This window comes from Epinephelus fuscoguttatus, linkage group LG14 (genome assembly GCF_011397635.1).
Source record: "Epinephelus fuscoguttatus linkage group LG14, E.fuscoguttatus.final_Chr_v1".
Lineage (NCBI taxonomy): Eukaryota > Metazoa > Chordata > Actinopteri > Perciformes > Serranidae > Epinephelus > Epinephelus fuscoguttatus.
Window position 1 is genome coordinate 28,610,512 of NC_064765.1, and position 23,451 is coordinate 28,633,962.

Genomic DNA, 23,451 nt, shown 5'->3' on the forward strand with positions numbered 1-23,451 from the left:
TCCCGCTGAGATAGGTCGGAGGAGGAAGACAATTCCCAGGTTCAACGAATGTGATATGCTCAGCACCGCAAATGTTCATCATTAATTTTTCAACACAAACACTGTGACCTTAGAGCGCTTTATGAATCTATTTCTAGTTAATTGCTTAATTTGCCAATAATGTGCTATCAAGAGGCACTTTACTACATCGCTGTTCCCATCACAGCAGATGGGACAGATGGGTACAGATATTTTTGGGAGACAGACTTCTATATTAAAGACCAATAACAGCGACATATTTGTCTTGTTTATTAGGTTTTGTTCGCTGCTTTGAGTGCCATCTCTGCATTGCTCTCAAGTGGCCAATTCTCTTCATCCAGTGGTGAGACTGATCTTTCAGTAGTGCGTATCTCTGAATCAAATTTGAGGCTGGCCAACGTCCTGACACCAAATGCCGCATTTCTGCTAATGTAATGTATCTTTTAAAGGCCCGCTTACACCAGAAAGTGGCACAGTGAAGGTCATGCGAGCATCCTTCTGGAAATAGGCAGTGCTAGAAGTCTGGTGACGTACACAGGGCTAGTTGGTGAACTGCTGTAGTTGGTGAGAGCCAACTGACATGCTGGCACTAGCCAGTCACAAGCATTTTCAGGCGAGTCAGCAAGCTATTATCAGGCCATTAAATGGATGTTTTCAGTGGTTATAAGCATCATACAGTAGATTTGAGTTAAGGAGGGCCTGCCACATCTTCTATTAGTTTTTACAGGTAATTTTCAGGCCATAAAATGGCATTTTACATTAAATGTAATAATTATGATAAGAACAAAGTAGAAAGTCAGGTTACATAGTTGAAAGAGCGAGAAAGTCTGTCAGCTGGGGGAGGTGGATAGGTCAACAAACACAGGATTTCCACCCAGTAGAGTGGGGTTCATGTTCCGTGCCCAACCAAAAGTCTACTTTAAGTTATTTTAACCAGATACAGTTGTTTAAATGTACCATGCTACATTTTTTAAAGCTAACAACTTAGTTTTGGGGCCTAAACCTCATGAAAGTTTAAGTTAAACCTAATGAAACTTCAAGTTTGATATACAACTAATGGCCTCAGAACCTACTGTTAAAGTAAGTGTGGCAGGCCCCTTTCTTCCATACCTATGATTCTTATGATCACTGATAATGGCCATTTAACAAATGGCTTGATAACATCCAAATCAGGTGGGCTAGCTAGCTGCAGATAGCAAGCTTGTCAGCTCAGTCAGAATCCATTTTCTAACCACTTATCCTCTTGAGGGTCGCAGGGGGGCTGGAGCCTATCCCAGCTGACATTGGGCAAGAGGCGGGGTACACCCTGGACAGGTCGCCAGACTATCGCAGGGCTGACATGTCAAGAGAGACAACCATTCACACTCACTTTCACACCTACGGACAATTCAGAGTCACCAATTAACCTGCATGTCTTTGGACTGTGGGAGGAAGCCGGGGTACCCAGAGAAAACCCATGCTGACACGGGGAGAACATGCAAACTCCGCACAGAAGGGCTCCCACACCCGGGATCGAACCAGGAATCCTTTTGCTCTGAGGCGACAGTGCTAACCACCACACCACCATGCCGCCCTGGGACAATACAATTCATTTAAAATGAGAGTAAATTTTGTTGAACAGTGACTCAAAAATTGTCAGTTCTAAAATGTAGTGTACAGTACCACAAGAGAACAGTCAGCAAACTCTGCAATGTCAGTTGCACAGCAGTAGCTAAGGTTAGCTAACATTAGCTACCAAAAGCTACGGGTCAAACCAGGCTTGGTAAGGCTGTAGCAGAAGAATATCTGAATGTACTGAGCAAAGGTTTACAATTATAAAAGGAAGATAATGTTCCTTCTTTCTTTCTGTTTTTTGTATAAGTTGCATAGTCTGACTTTTAGAAAAGTATGTGCACCACTGACTCCTGTCTCATTACTGACTGAAAAACTCTTGTGAAGCAGTTTGAACTTGAACAGATTTGAAGCAATCATAGCCACTCTACAAGATGTAGCTTGGCAGACTTCATAGCTTTTTAATTCAATAGCCTGATGGGCAAAAACACATTTCTATACAAGGCAGCAGTACAGTGGAATAATTTGCTCACAAATCTAAAACAGAGTTTTTCTACAGAGCACATTAAAAGTGACCTTAAAGAAATGGCCTCAAAGTACCATGTAGCATATTCAATTCCAATTTTTTTTTAACTTTTTATGACCAAGAAAACAAGAGCATGTTGACATAGTTGCCCAGCTGCTTGCTATGTATTTATATGTTGATTGTCTTGTATGCACCTGATGTCTTGCTGATGTGATCTGTGTGTTTTATCTTGTCATGTGTCACAGTAAGTGTTTATTGGAAAAATACAATGGAAATAAGCTTTTGGGCTTTATTGTGTTTATATCCTCAATGACTTGTAATATTGGTAATGACTAAGGTGCAGTGCTATATGTGTTTTTATTAATCAGTTAAATCAATCAATCAATCAACAGATGATGATTAAATTAAAGTAGATGGCACACAGCTAATTTTGGCTGTTCTCATGCACTGTTCATACATTTACCTACAAAAACTGATGCACCCCAACTTCTATATAACCCTCGTGATAATGAGTCAGTAATTTGTTAATAATAATAATTGGGAAGGTTGCGATCACGTGACTCATGCCTTGATGGGGGTACAGAAGGAACGAGTTTGTATAAGGAGGCAGGTTGGGGTGGAACGTGGGTCATACAACACAGGACTTTTCCCCAGGAGACCAGTGTTTGAAACCGTGTATAACAATGTGAAGTCTGAGTTATTTTAGTGATAAAACATCAGCACCATGTGATTTTTCCTAAACCTAACATACATAACTTTACTTGCCTAAACCTAAAGATGCCTAAACTTGTCTCTTTTCCAAACCTAACCAAAGCTAATTTACCCGCCTAAACCTTATCTACGTAATTTTGCTTGCCTAAACCTAAGCTATGAGCCTTTACGTTAAGTGCATAACTTTATGTTAAGTATGTCATTCAGGTGCTAATTCATTAGATATCATATGAACAGCTGTATGAGGATATGTTGGCTACTGAGCTAACATAGTTTCCTCCATTTTGGCCCAGCTGTCGGTTTCCTCAAAGGTTGGCACGTCAAGACAGTTTGATATTTTCCAGTATCAAATGTCAAAGTTCATCTAAGCAACTTGCTCTGACCTCATCACATATTGACATTTTGGTCATGGGCTTTCCACATACGATGTGCAAGGTCCCCTGGGGATGTTGGTTGTTGACGTTCTGAGACACTGTGTCAGGTTCTCTTCTTCCAAGATACACTTCCGTATTCACAGGAAATTTAACGTTTACATGCAGTCTCTTTCAAAATAAACGTACTACGACGGTATAACATTGGAAATTGACAGGGTTTTTTTTCCTTCAACAACAAACACACATGGTTAGGATTAGGCAACAAAAGGAAGTGGTTAGGTTTAAGAAAAAAAGGACAGGGTTTGGCTTTAGAATCTTTCGGGTCACAAACACCGCTCTCTCAGGTGAAAGTTTTGTTGGACCCATCCACCACCCCTCCAAACTGCCTCACTTGGACTTCCGCCACCTTAACTTTTGTCCTTGTCTTGTCATGTTTCCCCCTGATGCCACTGAGCACTGTTAAACTATAACAGCAACTGGCTGCGTATCATAGGGACATTAAAGACCATCTTTTTCGTTTGTTTCTGATGCCCTAAGTCACTGCCCAAGCACCGGATATCGACAAATTCAAAGTGAGACCAGGTTCATCTAAGGTGAACTCAACACAAGAGATTACTTCGTCCACTAAAGCATATCAACTGCTCGAAACAATTCCAATGAGACAAATTTACTGAATGCACCTCGAAAGTGATGCAGTCCATTTTCATGAAGTTAGGGGCCTTGCAAGAGATGGGTGGAAAAAAAAACAGGTAGTCATAACTGATGCAGTTGAGGCCTAAAATATGTTATCTTTTAGTCTCAAGTATTGGTCAAGCTCCAAAAAGCCTGGATAAAACTGCACAGCATACATCATCTTTTTTGGAATGGGTAGGAGAGAGACTGAAAATGTGGCTTTACTTGGCAGACATAGGATTTGGATCAACTCTCTGTCTCTTCTCTCCTGGCTAATTCTGGTCTCTTAGCTATATTCTGTGGATGTAATTAAGTAAGCTTAGTTTAGGTTCACAATACACCATATGACGTGGCCTTGCTATAATTAGACTCCTGGAAAGAGCCTTATCTAAGACAGTGAGCTTACACATGACATTTCACTTTTCAGTGGAGGAGAGGCCAGATATTGTTTGCAGACAGTTCTCCTTCCAAAAGTTTCTGACTGAGGTCTTGTACTGCAGTATTTTAACATTACCTTATGTCTCATGGTGGTAATGATTGCAGAGATGTTGATGTTGAGGGAGGAGGTCTCTGCCTACACTAGTTTCCTTGGCCTAGATTTCATAAAATGTTCCTTTTAGTCTAACTGTGGTTGTCTTTTTACAGTATGTGTGCCTGACATACTGGCAAGCAATTTTAGTCTTTAGAAGCGTGTTCCATCAATCCCAGAGAGAAAACCTCTCAAGCACGCCCAACACGTCTCTGACATTTTTGGGGAAATCAACCCAATTTGCCTGGCAGATTGCATTTTATCTTTTTCTTAACCGTCCCAATCATTGTAGTCCGTTTTGCCTGGGGTATGGCGCCTCCTTGCCATCACTTACCTGAACTCCTTATCTGTTTTCTTCCCCTGGAAGCAAAATTGAAACAAGCACGGATTAACTCAATGTCACGGCAGCTTTGTCCCTGGGATAATGGGGGACAATGAGCTCTGCAGTGACAGCAGTAAATGATGCCAATTTTCTCACAGAAAGGGAGAATGATAGAATGAGAAAGGAAAGGAAGAGTTTGGGGAGATAGCTTAAGACTCTAATCCAACTTAAGTAAATCAGAACGCTCTGGGTTTTGCTGAGTGTTTGTCCCGTTGAAGTGATTTATATCATCCAATCATTGTGGTGCAGGCAGTGCAAATGCTGACTGAAGATATGTGACAGGCTGGGTTTAAGAAGATTTGGTGAAAAATGTCACATTTCTGTGAAAAGAAAATTTGACATGTTTTGTCTTACAGGGATAAAAAGTTTGGGTGAGCTTTTCCTTCACTGCGAAATGTGTAGACACTATTCATCCGTACATGCCCAGTCAGCCATAGGCTCCAGTGCTACATGCTAACTTGAATATTCACCATATCTCTAAATTTTGACTACAAGCATGGATGGATTACTGAATGGGCCTAGCGGGCACAGGCTCAGGGGCCTGAAGTGTCAGGGGCCCCTTTGTCCTTCACCTGCGAGATGTCACTCAAATTAACATGTGCAGAGAATTAAAATGACCACAAAGAGATGCAAAAGAAACTGCAAAGAAACAGGAAAAAAACTATAAAGAGGGGCAAAACAACTACAAAGAGACACAAGACGACCACAAAAAAACATAAAAACGGACTCAAAGAGAAAGAAAATGACCCTAAAGGCGCACACAGTTATCTCAGAGACACAAAATAACCACAAACACAGACAAAACAACTAAAACAGGCACAAAGTGACCTTGAAGAGACACAAAATACCTCAGAGAGAAACAAAATTACCTAAAAAAACACAAAGAATTACTGCCAGAGACACAAAATGACCCAAAAGAGACACAAAATTACCTCAAAGAAACACAAAACAACCAAAAAAAGACACAAAACGCAAATTATCACAGAGACACAATTATCTCTCAAATTATTTAATGTTGTGTCTCAAAGAGAGACAGAATAAAATAACCTCAAAGACACAGAAAACAACCAAAACAGGCACAAAGTGACCTCAATGAGACATAAAATACCTCACAGAGAAATAAAATTACTGAAAGAAACAAACAATTACTTCAAAGGAGACACAAAGTTACCCAAAAGAGACACAAAATTATCTTAAAGAGACACAAAACAACCAAAACAATGCACAAAATGCAAAAAATACAAAGAAATGCACAAAATTACCTCAAAGACACACAAAATGTACAAAAGACAGACAGAAAATGACCTCCAAGACACAAAATGACACGTTTTACCTCAAAGACACAAAGAGACGCAAACAACAACAACAAAACAGAGGCAAAACTTCCACGTCTTTGTGTCTCGCCCCTACGTAGAAGAGGTAGTGGGACCTTTTGCATGTCTGTGCCCAGGGGTCTATTGTCTCATTATCCGCCCTTGACTCCAGGGTTATCCAATATAAGTCAAGTGATCTTTTGTAGGATAGTGATACCTCCGCTAAATGTCAAAGTGCCACACCAGCCTTTGGTGGTTGATTTTGAGTTTGATTAAACTTTACATGAGCAAGAGCACAAACACATTCACACCTAACCATACATCACTGTATGGTTTGCAGATCTCAGTCATTAGCCATGTCCATCATTATCTAAAACCATGGCATTTTAATTATTGAAATGACATGAATAATTACATAAAATAATTATCTACTCCATGGTGTGTATAACAGTATAGTCTACAGCTCTCCAGGTGACCTTTTCATAGCTGTCAGTCTTGTTATTTTCATCATTGTATGTGAAAAGCTGATATATATTCTAAAAAACTATTCACATATTGCTAAGATAATTTAATATGTTGCAAGCTTAAGTTTAGCATCCATCGTTAAAGTTAATGATATAGACCACTGGTAGTTGATCAGTATGGAGCATATAAGTAACCAGGTTACCCAGAACAATCCAGTAATCCCAGTTGTAAACATGTTTGTTTCTGCTGTAAAGCTGAACATTTGACCATGGGTGTCTATGGGAATTGACCTGCTTCTGGAGCCAAGTGGCCATTAGAGGAACTACAGCTATTTGGCACTTTAATGTTGGCTAAGTGACCTGGTGAGTTTACAGAGGTACTGCACACTTAAACATATTTTGTGAGCTGTGAACTACATTATATGACTGTGCTGCAATGAAACACATAAATATTGGTTTTAATATTGACACCTCTTACCAAATGCATGGAGGTGCAGTGGTTAGCACTGTCGCCTCACAGCGAGAGGGCAAGAGGGTTCCTGGTTCGAACCCAGTGTGGGGGAGCCCTTGTGTGCGGAGTTTGCGTGTTCTCCCAACAGTCCAAAGACATGCAGGGTAGGTTAACTGGTGACTCTAAATTGACCGACCTGTCCAGGGTGTACCCTGCCTCTCGCCCAATGTCAGCTGGGATAGGCTCCAGCCCTCCCGCAACCCCTAACAGGATAAGCAGTTATGAAAAATGAATGAAGGTATTTCCTGGTTTGAAAATGCATGCCATCTACTGTTTTGAGTTCACCCTGAACCTTGCAAGGCCAAAGCTAACATAGAGTCAACTGGATCAAACTTAAAGCCACAGTGTGTAAGAATTTCTCCAATCTAACGTTGAAATCATAAACGGATAGCGCACTCTAGCGCCTCACTGTTTCAAATGCGTATTGCAACAACAGCAGCCGCTGTGGCCCAAAAAGCTATGATAACATTGATGAAACCATGTCATCCAATACTTCATGGAGTATTCATTCAGGCTCCTACACAGACACACGCGACGCGAGTTGACAAACCCCCTCTTCACCATGCTGGCTGTGTTTACAACGTAGGACTGCAAACCAATCACGTCTTCTCTTTTGACAACTGACCGAGTTGTCCCTCGTTCTTTGAATTCGCCGGTCACGTTGCCTTTTTGATTCCCTTCTGCGCTTCCCTGGCGGCGAGATTTCCGTCTCCCATGATGCTGCATATGCATGATCCTGCATTATGTTCAAAGAGTGGGACTTTGTTATGCTGCAGTCGTGCCGGGGTAGTAGCGAAGCGCCTCTTGCTCCTCTCCTTCAGCTTCTCAGTCACACAGCACTGGCCTGGCTCTCAACGAAAACACCGAAGGCGGGGCTATTCCCTGGTAGTGCTATATGTCCCTTGCTGGAGGATGTATTCTCAAGATGGCGAAACATTATGGAACCCCCCCAGACGACTTACCCGCCCAATGTACAAACAAATCCGAAATTTTCCTTTTACGAGAATAAGTCAGACTATTAGTGGAGGTAATATTACACCAATGATGACATACTTATGAGTGCAGACATCAATTTTTGCCAGAAAACAACTGAAAATGCTACACAATGTCCCTTTAATAACTTTTTTAAATAAGAATGTTAAGCCTCCTCACTTCCACCCACCTCCTTGCTGCCCTCTCAGCCCCCTGCCCACTTTTTTAGCATTTTTACAAATGTCTACAGTGGGTGGGGTTAGGCAGAAATCTAGAGGGTAGTTGCATCTTAAAATCTACTTACACATCCAGCAGGTTAGGAATCCGATTGCCCTTACTTATTTTAAGTGCAATATTTCGTGATACAAGACACCACTTCCTGATTTCTTCTGAATGTGTATGTTGGAGGGCTGACAGTACTGCAGTAAGAGCAACCAGGTTTTCTTTACAGCACAAATTTGGCTTCATTTTACACAGTCAAAAGTTAGGCTGTGAAAACCCAGTTATTCAAACTTAAGCAACTTTGTATCAATTTCAGTTATACAGTGAATTTGAATTCAAGAATGTATATATGTAAAGATCTTTGTGAAGTCCATGTATTTATGTAAGAAGATGATTAGAAACCCAGCCACATGGATACAGCACATGGCCAAGACATTGTCTTTCTTCGATACACATATATCTGAGGAAGTTTGGTTTCTCTGGACTCCTACTCTGGTTATCAGGTTTCTAATAAACATGATGTCATCAGGTTGAGCTGAAAGCTGACTGTAACCATGGTAAGTGCATGTAAACACACTGATGGACGAGTGCCATTGCTTCACCAGGAAACAAATGAGTAAACTGGCCATGACACAGTGTGCTCCTTCAGTGGTGTGCTTTTAAATGCTAGAGGTGGTTAAAAATTGGGGAATTTGTACACTTTACTCACAGTAACAGGATCAGTGGTTTGGTCAGGTCAGGTATCCAAACACATAGTGATTCATGTCACGAAGGTCGTACAACACCTCTTATTGATAGCTGTCACATTTGTCTCTGATGAATCTCTAATATCACCTAAACAAGAAAGAAACACAGTAGGACAAGTTAGTGAAAGGAAGTTACTAACCTGCAAGATGCAGAGCTGTATGAATACAAAATATTAGGAAATTGGCATTTCTATGATGAATGATTTTGAATGTTGAAGATTTTCAGCAAAACAAACTGTGGGTCTTTGCAATTTCAAGGCATTAAATACAGAAATAAATGGCATTTGAAATATGAAAAAAGCCCTTTTTGATTTAATGTGCCTGTCCTGACATGCATCTGTTACCAGGAGCACATGGTTGGCCATGACCAAAGTTGAATTAAAACATCAAACGTAAAAACTGCACTTTCAAGTGCAGGAGGGAGCAGGAAAAAAGGAATTTTGGCATTTGAGTTGGTAATTAAACCCTTCTTCGTCTTTGATTTGAGTTTGTAGAATTAAAGGATGGATAATTGAGTTTGGGGGGAAATATAAGGATAAAAACACCAGGGTTAGACAGAAACAGATTCAAATGCATGATGTTTTTTATACAAGGTTTCAAAGGTGAACTCTGAAAATAACTATAGCTTCATGAAAAGAATGAAAAAGCTGGTGTGTAATAATACGGCATTAATACATCTCCTCATTAAAATTCTGTGACTGTGTCAGAGCACATGTCCTCCCAAAACCCACCGCTGCATCTCATCGTAATGGGTGAGGATGAAAAGCACATAGAGGGAAAGGTAGACACAACAAGGTTTCATAATGGTTATTTTGGTGAAAATGGTGTGTTGTGGCTCCAGGCTGCGCCGGCCCAGGTGAATAAACAAACACAATTTTGAAATCTCAGTGCAATTAGTGCTCTCTTTACACAACAATACATCTTTGTGTTAAAACAAGGCTCCTTTTAATGTCTGCATCTGCCAGATGTTAGTCTTTGCCAAATGAGATGGTTGGGCTAGAACACTAAATGACACAAAATCCAACTGGCTAATGGAAAAGACTTTGCAGTCTTATGGCAATGGACAAAAGATAACAAATTAAATAGTGTCAGTGTGATACTGGATAATAAGCACTGTGTCACAGCAGTCTCGCATAACTAAAAAGCAGATTGTCTGATCCCTGAAGATGGCCGATGTTTTGCACTTTCTCCATTAAAACCCAACTCTAACCCCAGAGATGTGCAACTCATTTTAAGGATGTATACATAATATATATTTATATATAAAATTTCCTAGAAGAAATCGTCAAATATGCACTATTGAATTTACATGACGGTGTGGTGGTGTAGTGGTTAGCACTCTCGCCTCACAGCAAGAGGGTTGCCGGTTCGATCCCGGGCGTGGGAGCTCTCCCCGTGTCAGCGTGGGTTCTCTCCGGGCACTCCAGCTTCCTCCCACAGTCCAAAGACATGCAGATTGGGGACTAGGTTAATTGGTCCATAGGTGTGAATGTGAGTGTGAATGATTGTCTGTCTCTATGTGTCAGCCCTGCCATAGTCTGGCGACCTGTCCAGGGTGTACCCTGCCTCTCGCCCAATGTCAGCTGGGATAGACTCCAGCCCCCCCGCAACCCTCAAGAGGATGAAGCGGTTAGAAGATGAATGAATGAATAATAATTTCAATGATGTTCAAACGTCAGCTGTTTATCACCAGTTTTCAAACATGACCTCTCTATCATACATTCTCGTGTCAGCATGGTGGACGCGGAGCCCCCAAGCATTCCTATGAGACAGCGCTGAGCCGGTATTTTTCATGCAGCAAAGCGAGATGGTCATTGGATAAATGCGACAAAATCGTCACTTCCAGGGAGGCTCAGCTTCCCTGGGACCTAATGGAGCGGTAGGTGGGAGAGGGCGCTCGGTGTATGCATGATGATTGGAGGAATTGTCTAAAAGGCTGAACCCCTTTGTCATTGAGAGCTCCGTCCCATGTGGATATTTGTGAGTGGGCTCTTCTGGAGTTCCTTGTTTCCATAAGCAATATAGCTCATTTTCACCGTTTGTACACAGTTCAGGTGTTTAAACCCATTTGAAAATCTTTGAAGTGTGTTTGGCTGTGGTTCTATGGCATGAGTATGGAAAAACGGCTTCAATTAAATGTTCCTTTTATAAGTTACTGCCTCACTACAATCGCTAGAAAAAAGCCACCCTCAATAGATGTCTCAAAAGAAAATTAGGAAATCAAACGTCAAAATATTTTGGACCAAAAACCTTGACGACAATATTTGTGATAATATTGTAGGATTGACTATTGGTGAAGAATACACCACATTAGTGATGAATAATCATCAGTCATGTGGATATATATTACCACGTGGTTAAAGGCAAATAATGGAACAGCCAACAGTCTGCTAAGTTCATAAAATTACATTATTGCAATGCAGCTTTTAAACCACAACAATATATCACAATATCTAAAATCTTAGATGATATCTAGTGTCATCATAATATTGATATCATATTGGTATATTGCCCAGCCCTACCTGACACCACTGTCCAGAATTTTCCAACTGGACTGCCATTTTGTTCCCTCTTCATATCGCCATTTTCTTTAATATGATGGTGTATTTTGCCCTAACCACTTTATAGTGACCAACACACAGTTATCAATGCATCACTGCCATTTTAAGTTTACAGGACTGACAGTAGCAGTTGCTAAGGCCACTGTTTACCATGGGAAAGGATGCTCGCTCTGGCACAGGAAAATCACACCTACAAGGCCCTTATTGGCTTAGTTATATCTCCAACTGGGGAAATATCAATAAGCACAAAACCAGATCTTTTTAAATCACTAAAGAAGACCTCAGATGTCCACCAGTAACTCAAAGGTCTGGAACACAGGTGAAATACCCTGAGGTGAGAAAAGAAAGAGCCTTTCTTGAGTACAAACTGTCCCAAAATCAGACTTTTCTTGGGCCTCTGCTCTATAAATTAAAACAAACTGAATAGGTTGAAAAGCCCACAAGACTAAAATTTTTTCTCTCTGACAAACCATTGCAGTTATGTCATGTGATTTGTGCCTCTGTGACAAGCTGCAGAATATCCTCCCAAAATCCCATTGACAAGCTCTTTCTGCAATGTGGGGTGTTACTAAGCCACAGAGATTTCCTGACTTCCTTGGTTGTAGCGGTTAGCCGTTGCCAAGTACACCTCTGCTTTGATTCTAGCAACACAATATGCTTAACGAGATTCCAGAGCCTGCAAGCGGCGGCTCCACCTACAGCAGCCCGAGTGCCCACACTGCCTTGTGGTGGGCTTAACATTGTTTGAGTGCAAACGGGCATGAAGCTGTAAAAGTTCAACCAGAATTCAGACAGTTACAATTTCATGCTTTATAATTGAGACACTGCTGTTGCGTGTCGCGTAGGTCATCACACAGCTGTCACTCTAGATTACGGTTGATGTAACAGAGTGAAACAGTGAAAAAAAAAAGGGTTTCTCAAGCTGCGTGTGGACACGATGTTCCTTTTTCCACTTTTAGGTGTCTTGCATTGGTGCTCAGGTTGTTTTTAATGCAGATTCACAGCCTGAAGTTACACAGGGAGATAAGAGACCTTGAAGGTGATGAATATGTAAATCAAGAATCTTCCACTTTAACGTTAGGATACATAAATTCATCTGTTTTTATTTCACACCCAAAATGCGACAATACCTCTGCTGTGGCTGTCAGTTTCTTCATGTAAAATAAGCAGTCTGCATGCTCATAAATGTCAAATACCTCGAATAAGATGTGAGTTACTGAGTGCCTAAAAGGAAAGTAATTAAGCTGTGTAGTCTCTGAACACGTCAAAGTAATCAATCAAGAACGCACCCTGTCATTTATGGACTCTTTAAGGGGTCAATCAAAGCGGATGAAGGAGGCCGATAAATCGTTGAAATTCAAAGTGTTTAAGCTCTGTGCGTCCAGTCTTTACAGTCGGTTAATTATAAGCAAGACCGCACAGCCAACATCCCCTGTCACAGCCTGAATTGTGTTAAGGATTTATTCACAAGAATACAGCAGTATAGGGAGTTGCTGAGACACTGTGAGTAACATTTCTACAGTGCATACAGTAAGCCAAACACAGATGTGTACACACAGGAAGGTCCACAGCACATTAATGAGGCTGCCATACAAGATACGACATAGAGCATAAGCTACATAGCAAACACACACACACACACACACACACACACACACACACACACACACACACGCACACACTGTTGCTTCAGATGATAAATTTAAGTCTTGTTAGTCATCTGATCCGAGCCACAGAGAACACATCTGATCCCACACCAAAGCCACAACTAGACTCCTACAAGCAGCGAGCAGACTGCTGTGTTCCTCGAGAATTCGATTATATTTACTCTTCTTGCATATGAGTCACTGAGAGCAACATGCATTTCGAATAAGCAGGGGAATGGTGGTTGATTAGTGGAATCCAGATCTAAATGTAATTGTTTTCAGGGTGTGTTTCGTAGTGGTTTCTGTACATATACTGAATACTATGTGAGCCAAAAATTTATAATAACACTTGTGCCAAAAACGTTTTGAAGTCATTTAAAGACCTTGTCAGAATTCTTAATAAATGATCATTACAAATCGATCAAAGGGATCCATATTGCGCAAACATCCATGTGTTTCCCCTTTTTGCTAGTTGGCATGAACAGTTAGTCAGCTGTCTTTCGAATCATGAACATCTTTCCGCAGTATCTTTTAGAGGTCTGAATCTTTTTGGAAATTATGCACCTTTTTGCAATAAGCCACTCCTATCTCGCATTTGCCAACCCCCTTCTTTCCTCACCTCCATGCCAGATATAAGTAACGTTTTTGTGGACCAACTGCCCGACCGATTAGGAGTGTAAATCCAAAGTTTTATCACAATACAATGTTGGATTGATTTTTTTGGAGATGATATTAGTAAATACCCTCAGTGTCTTTTTCTTGATCTGCCTGGCATGAGGCCACTTGTATTGTTTGATTGCTAAAGGCAGTGTGCTTTGACGGAAGTGGTTGACACAGTTGGGCAGGGGAATTTCAAAATAAAGGTGTGTCTTGAAGATGGCAATAAGTATCAATGTTTTCACTTTGCATCGATAATATTGGATCGTTCATCATATAATCGATATATCAATTCAGATTGATGTTTTGTGACACCCCCGACAACAAACCAACCAACCAACCAACCAACTAACTAACCAACCAACAGAGGGAGCTATAGAGCTGCTTGTTGCAGCTAAAATCAAACTAATAGTCTACAGCCATGCTGCTGTTATGCTAGCTTATGTTAACATGCTCACAATGACAACGTTTACCATGTTCACCACCTTAATTTAGTTTGTTGATGCCAACCTTCGGTCATTAGCGCTAAACACCAAGCAGGCTACGGATAAGGCTGATGGGAATGTCATTACTTATGCTTGTATCTGGTCTTGAACTTAAGGACTGAATACATTTTGACCTGATGATGGTGCTAGATGAAGAGGTAAAGGATCATCTACATTTTAACATTAATCCTGAGAAAGTTATTCAAAATCAAAAATCAACCTTGTATAGTGCTGGAGGATGAGTCGAGGTATCACCAAAGTCAGTCGGATGTATCCTAAGATACAACGAATTTGGGCAGAAGTGCTAGCATGACTAAATATGGTCAAAATAGATGCAGAAGATGCCAAAATATCCTAACTTTTAGCCCCTAATACGAGTCAAGCTCCAAAACCACCGGATCCTGCACTTCCCATAATGTAACTTAATATTTTAAATTTAATTCCTCTTGCCTGGCAAGCACCCACATTTGCAATGCAGACTTTCTGTTAAAAAATCTCCAAGCCAAAATACCCCGGGTGATGAAACTTCACAAAGCTCCCTCAGAACCAGAGAAGACATCAGACAACTGTTTTCCCAGGCTGAGAAGTACGAACCATGATTACTAAATTGAATTTGACGTGTAAAATCGTTGGAGTGCCTCTTTAACTTTAACTCAACAGAGAGAAAGTTCACAGAATGAGTCATAAGGCCTGGTATTAGTCTGCGGTACACTTGCACAAGCCAACATTTAAGGGCTGAGGAAATCCATAAGTCCTGAGAGTTTCCATTGACTTTGTCCTGTCTTTCACAAAGTCTCAGCACAGCCTACGTACTCTTTCTTACCATTATTACCACCTGGATCTGGATCATCAAAGAGCTGCTGTACTGTCCTTCCAAATCAGATCCAATCTCTCTCTGCAAACAGACCTGTCATAATAACATGACAGGTTGCTGAGTATATCACGACATTATCTATCTGGAGGGATTTGCACATGACACCTGAGCTGCAAATGAGGCGTCTCAAAGATTGAAGGTCAGAGAGAATTCTACGCACGTCCTTCTGCCCTGCTGTTAGCAATGTTTTGATCCGAGCACTGGGCGGTTGGACCAGGGCTGTCCCTTTGAATGCTAATGAATGATGTCTTCAAAGAAGCAGTGTTCCCTAAAGTCACCTTACACTATTGGGCCTGATGTAAAAGACGACTTCACACAAACAGTACGGTGTGTGCAGACATCAAAGTACTGGCATTTTGCACAATAGTAACTCTCATAGTTCAACAAGACACTGTGAGAGCACATCCTGCATCCTGGCTCAACCCAGTGGTGCGAACATGAAATGTTTAACTTGGGTGTGAATAGACTGAGTTTGCAAAGAAGGAGAAATATACTTTGGAGCAAACTTTAGCAAAGTTCGTGAAACAGCACTGTTACACAGAGACTCGGTTTCCCTTTCTTCTTTTCTCACTTTTAATCATACACATACACAAGCACATAAGCTAACACATTGTCTCTCCCACTGAAACTGTTATTTTCACAGACCAACATTGCCATAAATCTTTTAACAATAAAGCACACTTCTCACACCTTTCTGAAGTGCATGCATTCAGTGTTACATTGCTTCATGCTGTATGTGTTCTATGACAGGGCTGACACCTTCTCTGGCTTTCTGAAACTCCTCTGGATTGAACCTACTGTGTTTTTACAACACTGTAGGCTTTGTGCAGGGGAGGTAAACCTGACCTGTTATTGGTTCTATCTTTAGCTCTGCAGCATCGTTGACACTGGATTGCTTCAGTGGGCCTTTGCTACATAATTCATCTGTGCTTGAGCAAAGGCTGCTTGAAAGGAATTAGTGTTGCCCTGGCTCAAACCACCAGCCATTTAATCATTATCATGGTGCCTCACAGTCTCACTGCAAGGCCTCCCACCAGATGGATGGAGGGGTGTACTGTAAGCAGCATGTGTGGGTTGTTGGGCTGCCTATTGGTCAGAGATACTTGATATGTATTCCACATATTAAGCAAAATATGTCACATCACATAATGACTGTCACCAAGCCATAATTTTGGGAGAAAAAAAGGCTGCAAAGATATGTGACAAAGGTTCTCCAAACTGGGAGCATATGCTTTACTCTTGGGGTTGTCCCATGGTGAAGTATGCACAGACAACACATTCTCACTTTGACCTCGTCACATATTGACGTGCTTGGCCATAGACTTTCCACGTCCAACAAAAGGTTAGGTTAGGTTGAGGTAAAAAGAACAGAGTTCGGCTTTAGAAACTCACGGGACATGAACATGCAAACTTGGTGTTTATTGGACCCATCCACCACCCCTCCCGCCCATCCCACTCAGACTTTCGGCACCTTAACTTTCATCCTTGTCTCTTTTGACGCTGCTGGGCACCGTTAAACTACAACAGCAACTGGCAGCATATCATGCCGACGTTAAAGGACGCCTTTTTTCGTTGGTTTCTGATGCTGTAAGTCACTGCCTAAGCACCGGATTTCAGTGACTTTGAAGTGAGACCGTGCTCGCACAGAAAGTCTTGGGGACACTTTTATTTTGTTGCCAGCAAGTTAACAAAAACAAGCTTACCCAACAACACAATGCAGGAAGGCGAGAAAACATTGTTTATATCAGAGGAATGGCAGTCTGTTTGACGGATGAAGTTAGCATACAGTTAGCAAAAAACTTCAGATGACTAAATTCACAACTTAGATTAATTTTATGAAAATCCTTTTGATTCTTTTGATCAGTAAACCTTTACAGACTAAAAGAATATACATTTAATTAAGGAATGGACACAATCGGACTAAATGACTGCTTTAAAGGGAGGGGGGGGGTCAACACTTCTTTCATCTCTCTTGTTTACCAGGCCGGTGTTCTGTTAATCTGAATGACTATACTTTGGTGCTCATGGTTTCCTTAAAGTTAACTGGTGAGAATCTAACCAAGCTTAATATTTAATGTTAAATATTTTGATGCGCAATGATAAGCCACTTAGATCTCAAGCAAATCACCAGTGGTGACTAGTGTTGTCACGATACCAAAATCTTTGTTTCGGTACCAATACCAATATGAATTTCGATACTTTTCGATACTTTCCGGTACTTTTCCTAAGGACAAGTCCATTTGGATACAAACCTTTAGAACAATAAATAGTAGAGGTGTAACGGTACCAAAAAAATCATGGTTCGGTAGGTACCTCGGTACGGACATCACGGTTTGGTAACTCAAATGTCCCACCAAGTTTGTGTTGTCTCGTGTTGTCTCCCTTTGCGAGGCAGACTTTCTCTTGTCTTTTTTCACATGCGCCAGCTGTGAATATTGATACAGGTGTTGTCATACACACCACTTGTGCAATCTGTGCTCCAGTAGGAACAAGAAAGGCGTTTGTGTGCATAAATGAGTAAAATAAATTAACTAAATTAATGAATTGAAGCAATTTCAAAGTACCGGTATTTTCCAAATGCAGTATAGTACCGTTTGGAATACTCTAGTACCGCGGTACTATTTTAGTACCGGTATACCGTGCAACACTAGTGGTGACCCAGTTGGTTCGAAAAGGTTTTGACATTCTGAAAGCCAGTACTTTATTTGAAATCTAGTCTGAGTGGGCGGAAGTTCGCTGCATAGATCAGCCTCTCATTGGGCAGAACGAGCCACCCGCTGAAGTCCCGCCCTACCACCTCCGGTTGTATAGCAGTTTTCAACCGTTTTCAACACGTCCTTTACTAACTTTTGCGGTGTTTGGTCTTGCGGGGATGTAGCCATTTTTTTGCCATGGTTCGCGTCCTGTAGGCAATATTTTTGTGGGCGTGTTACACCAAAACCTGTTTCCCCCCGGCAATATTTTTGCAAGCACACCGTTGCTGTGGTACTGCCCAGAATGATTGTGATTGGTTGAAAGAAATACAAGCAGCCGGGGCGTTTTTTCTCCAATCTTAAAATGAGAGTTGGCCCAGCCAGACCTTTCTTTTCTTGAGAAAGGTCTGGTGAGTGAGACTATTTGAAATCAGACAAAAACCTACTGTTCTGGACTCTGCCTTGTTACTATAAAGTTAAGGCTTTCATTCATATTTTCAAAACAGCATGAAGAAAAGTGAGTGAGTAGCACTTGATTGCAGTTGACCCGTTTTTGCTGCCAGCTTGTCCTCATGCCTTTACAAGCTTCAAAACCGTATTTATCATCTGAATTTGGCAATAAGAATTTCATATTCCAAGAGCCAAGACTTTTATTTAAAATAAAATTAAACCCCAAAAATCTAGGTGTTACTATAAAGCCACTTATATCTATAAATGAGCCATTTCAACATCCAGCTGATCTGAATATATTTTGTGAAAAAAAATATTAACTATTATAATAAATGGATGTCTATTAAATTTAAAATATGAGGATTTTTACCCAAGGATTTGTGGGGATGGGACCCAAGGACAGGTATCTGTAGCCTACTACTATATGTACATTATAGTGTGCAAAACAAAAAGACGGTAATTAATTTTTTTGTTCAAATTTAGCTCAAACCAACACTTGAATTTTTGGTGTCTGTTTTAGCACCATTACATCAATAGTAAAGTTAACCATTGCCTATCTGTGTCTTATCTATTATAGTATGGCGCTCAACATTAAAACTTTAAACCCATTTGTTTTTTCTTTTACTTCACTTCTTTCGTTGCCTCAGCCTTTGAAGAGCAGAGGTTCTGACATTGCATGATAGAAAGTAAGTTTGCACGTCTCATAGCGTGCGACTGAGGCATTGTGAAGAGCTGCAACCCAGTGAGAAACCTATAGTGTGTCACAGCGCACTGTTTAACACTCTGACAGGGTGATACATCTGAGAGATGAGTTGGTGTATTTATAGTCTCATTTGCATGCAAGATATATGATGAAGCCGCATACGGTAATTGACTGTGTAAGTTGAGCCCTCCAGTACAGAGCACAAGATGGAATATTTTAGCTCATGACACGTTCGCAAGGGGGGGTGGGGGGGTGGGGGTGGGGTGCATTATGTATGCAAAAGTAATAACACATTTTGGATTCCAAAATTCTTTGTTGTTGTAAAAATCTGTTTTGGGATGAGGCTTACATAAAGAGCCTCGGCCTGAAGCTCATGTTTGTCTCCTGTCAGGTTGTAATGTACTCGCTTATGCATGCAGGATGTAAATGGTAAGCTAGCTGGATTACATCCAAAACAGACTTCGAAAACAAGCTTAATATGACATCACTTTATCTCGAATCATACAGCCATGCAAAGCCGCTGCGCATTATCTTTCCTGTTTACACAAAGCAATGTTTAAAAGATCAACTGACTGTGGATTAGTTTTACACCGTTTCTCCCAAAAATGTGTGTTACATTTATTTCGCTACAATATTTCAGCGTTTTTCTGGTTTTAAACCACAATTTAGAAAGTTCTGGGAAATCCTTCAGTTTCATTCACCTCAGCAGAAGGACAATTCATGCACGTAGGTGGTTGTGCTATGGTGACACTGCTCTCCTGTGGCACAGGGTCAGTCCTTGACGACAAAGGATGGCATTTTAAAAGGTCAGCCCATACAGCATGAATACATTGTAACCTGTCTTTCTTATAATGTCTGCACATGGTGCACCATGAGTAGACACACTTTATTTTTCTTTTCCTCCAGCAAACAACCACTGGAGCAAGGCTGTAAATTTAATATACAAACCAATGAACAACCACATTAGTGTTATGTTGTATTGACTGTTGCATTTGACATAATTCAGAGATGTTTTCAAATCTGATGTGTAATGACATATTTGCTAAATCACAGGGTTAAATCCTGTCACGTTTATGGTTTTAGTGTTTTTGTAACAATGGTGCTAACTTGTAAGCAAAGTTGCCAACGCCTGTGGCCTGATCTCAGTTGCTAAGTGCTTCAGTGTGACAGCCAGCCACCAGACTCTGCTTCCTGTCAGAGTTAATCTCCGATGATGAGGGAAGTTGTCACATTTTGATGCTGACATCTGAAAACACTGAAAACGCCTCATTCAGCACAGTACAACATGGTTTACAAGTATTCCACAATCTCAAACAAAAAAGACCTCAAACACACAACCAAAAAGGGTCAGTGGTTTGTTTTGGTGTACAATTAATTAGGTACAAGTAAATGCTCCTCGACACTCAATACTCCGGCTTCCTCCCACAGTCCAAAGACATGCAGGTTAATCAGTGAATCTAAACTGACTGTAGGTGTGAATGGGGTACACCCTGGACAGTTCGCCAGACTATCACAGGGCTGACACATAGAGACAGACAGCCATTCACACTCACATTCACACCTACGGCCAATTTAGATTTACCAATTAACCTGCATGTTTTTGGACTGTGGGAGGAAGCTGGAGTACCCAAAGAAAACCGACAGTGACACAGGGAGAACATGCAAACTATGCACAGAGGGGCTCCCCACCCCAGGGTTCGAACCCCCCATCCTGGGTTCAAACCAGGAACCCTCTTGCAGTGGGGCAACAATGAACCACAGTGCTATCCCTACTATTCAACAATTTAAACACTACATTACATTACATTTGCTTGAGATTCAGATCTTTATATGTTGTCTTTGCTTTCATAATTTCCTCAAGAATTGTAGATTCGCCTGCCATTTGTAGATAAGTGATTTGTAACCACACACGGGGTGAATGGAGCTGGTCAGCGTGCTTGCTTTATGGAAATGAAAAACCTTTGTATGTCACAACCTTGCATTAGTGTAGGCGTTAAATATATGTCAAAGCTTAAAGTCCTCAAGCGGTGCACGACACATTTTCTGATGTCTGACAACAAGATGTAGGTTGTGCACTGCGTTCAAAACAGAAAATGGACACGAGGCCGGGGAATCCTTTGTGCTTTCTCTCCTGGCACTCTACACTGAGGCACATTAGCGGACTCCTGACCCAATCAGACTGCATACAGTGCAGTACAACAGGGACATAATTGAGGAGAAACAATGAAAGGTTTCAGGCTGTTAGCTATAATGGCTGTACCTCTGATTGTAGTACCTGGTAATTATGTTGTCTTAGCTGAGCTGTGTGTGTGACACACAAGATTTTTTTTTTTGCCAACACCAGAAAGTATTCTTGGCTGCCAACTTGTATGGTCATGGACATATTTCAGTGCATCACAAAGCTCATAATACACCCACAATACTGTCTGAAAGCTTTGCATAAACCATAAGACTTATAGAGGGTGATAAAGGCTTATTGTAACCATTCATGTAAGCTAGAATATAATGCATATACTAAGCATTAACTGAAGTTGCCTTACCTGAAATCTTAACTCAGTCACATAACAGTTTTTAACAAATGATAATTATAAAGGTCTTTTGTACCCGTATCAGGGTGTGAAAGTGTAACTTTGCTATTTTTCAACCTGGAGCATATTTTCCAATGTTTTTGTTTAAAAGTAACCAATGAGAACATTAAAAAAAAATGGTCTAGTATTGAGCAAGAGTGTTGCAGCCAGCAGCTGCCTAACAGGCTGCAATGTAACCACTCTGGGCAACATGCACTGTCCATTCATGTCCACTAGAAGTGCTTGTTTTTGCCACTGACAGGTTCAGATTATTTAAAATATCTGACAAGATTATAGAAATCTAGTCCATACCCATTATGTACAGCATACCATATCATGACTTAGTCATACCAAAAATTAGAAAAAAACCCCAACAACATTCAGCCACAGGGGGAGCCACAGCAATCGGTCGCATTTTAGCCATTTTTAAGCATTTTTCTGTTGTTATAGCGCCACCCAGTTGCCAATTAGAGTTAAATTTCTCCAGTCACCTTGAGGCGTCCTGTTCTACATATCTACCAAGTTTAGTAAAAATGAATATGGCGGTCAGGCCTAGATAAGAAATGAGCTCTCTAGTGCCTCCATTTTGTTTGATGGGGTCAATAATGGAGGGGTCCCCTCAGATTATGTGTGGTCATATGCCTACAAAGTTGCGTGGTGATCGGTGAAACCCTTGAGATGTTATACACCTTTATGTGATGAGCCACGCCCTCCGCAATATTCATTGTCTTATAGAAGCTCAGTTTTAGTGAGTTTTCCAACTTTTGCCAAGAGGGAACTTTAGGTATTGGTCCCTAGATTATGTTCACCGAGTTTCATGCAGATCGGTCAAACTTCCTAGGAAGAGATCGATTTGAAGTGTTTTTCAAAAAATTCAAAATGGCAGAAAATCTGTATAACTGGAAGTTATGGGTTCTAGGGGCAAATTTGTTCCCCATAAGGAGAGGCATCTCTGTGCAAAGTTTCATGTCTCTACGACATACGGGGCATGAGATATGCCCATTCAAAGTTTGCAATTTCAATCGGTTGCTATAGCGCCCCCCTTTGGCCAATTGACGTAACATTGCTTCATTCGCATTCTCCCATGACCCTCTACCACTGTGCCAAATTTCACATGGATTGACCAAGTCAGTGAGGAGAAAAACGTGGAACAGACACACACACACACGCGCACACACACACACACACACACACACACACACACACACACACACACACACACACACAGCAGACAGAGTTTTTGTCATTATATAGTAAGATGGAGTCTGGTGGCTTTGGCGATAGCAATTTCAGTGCTGTTTGTGCAGAATGTCACTGGTTGAATTAAGGGTTTATTTCAACCAAACGAGAGTTGGTCATTGTTAGAACAATGGAAAGACAGGATGATTTTTGTGAGTTTTGTTTTGTCCCTTTTGACTTTAGTCAAAGTCTTGCACTTTGTATAACCAACCATCCACCTGTCTTCTTCCCTGTAACTCCTGTGCAGTATGATCTGTCATTCTGATCTTGAAAAATAAACATTAAGAATCATTTTATTGTGGAACAGATGGAATATATTTTCATCCAGATGGTTAGAGGAGTCTTTGAGGATTCTGGGAATACCTTCAGAACAGCGGCAAGTGTTGCTAAATGACCTTTAGGGTTTTTCAGAGATTGCCAGCTTTATATCTTATTTATAAAATCAAATAATACATGCTGTGTTGTCTGGCACAAACAAGGGCTAGACAGTCAGGCTTATTTATTTATTATTTAATTATTGTATTTCCTGCCCTGGTAATCATCTCAGATCTCCATGGATGTAACCCATGACACCCTGTGGGCATT

At 40.9% G+C, this 23,451-nt stretch overlaps 1 protein-coding gene across 1 annotated transcript in view; it reads right to left on the reverse strand.

Moving 5' to 3' along the window:
- LOC125901259 (leucine-rich repeat and fibronectin type-III domain-containing protein 2) overlaps window positions 1–23,451 on the reverse strand; it is a 193,637-nt gene that overhangs the window by 72,557 nt on the left and 97,629 nt on the right. Inside the window, exon 3 of the mRNA XM_049596827.1 lies at window positions 8,955–9,079. The gene's annotated coding sequence lies outside the window, so the exon portion shown is untranslated. The remainder of the gene's footprint in view (window positions 1–8,954; window positions 9,080–23,451) is intronic.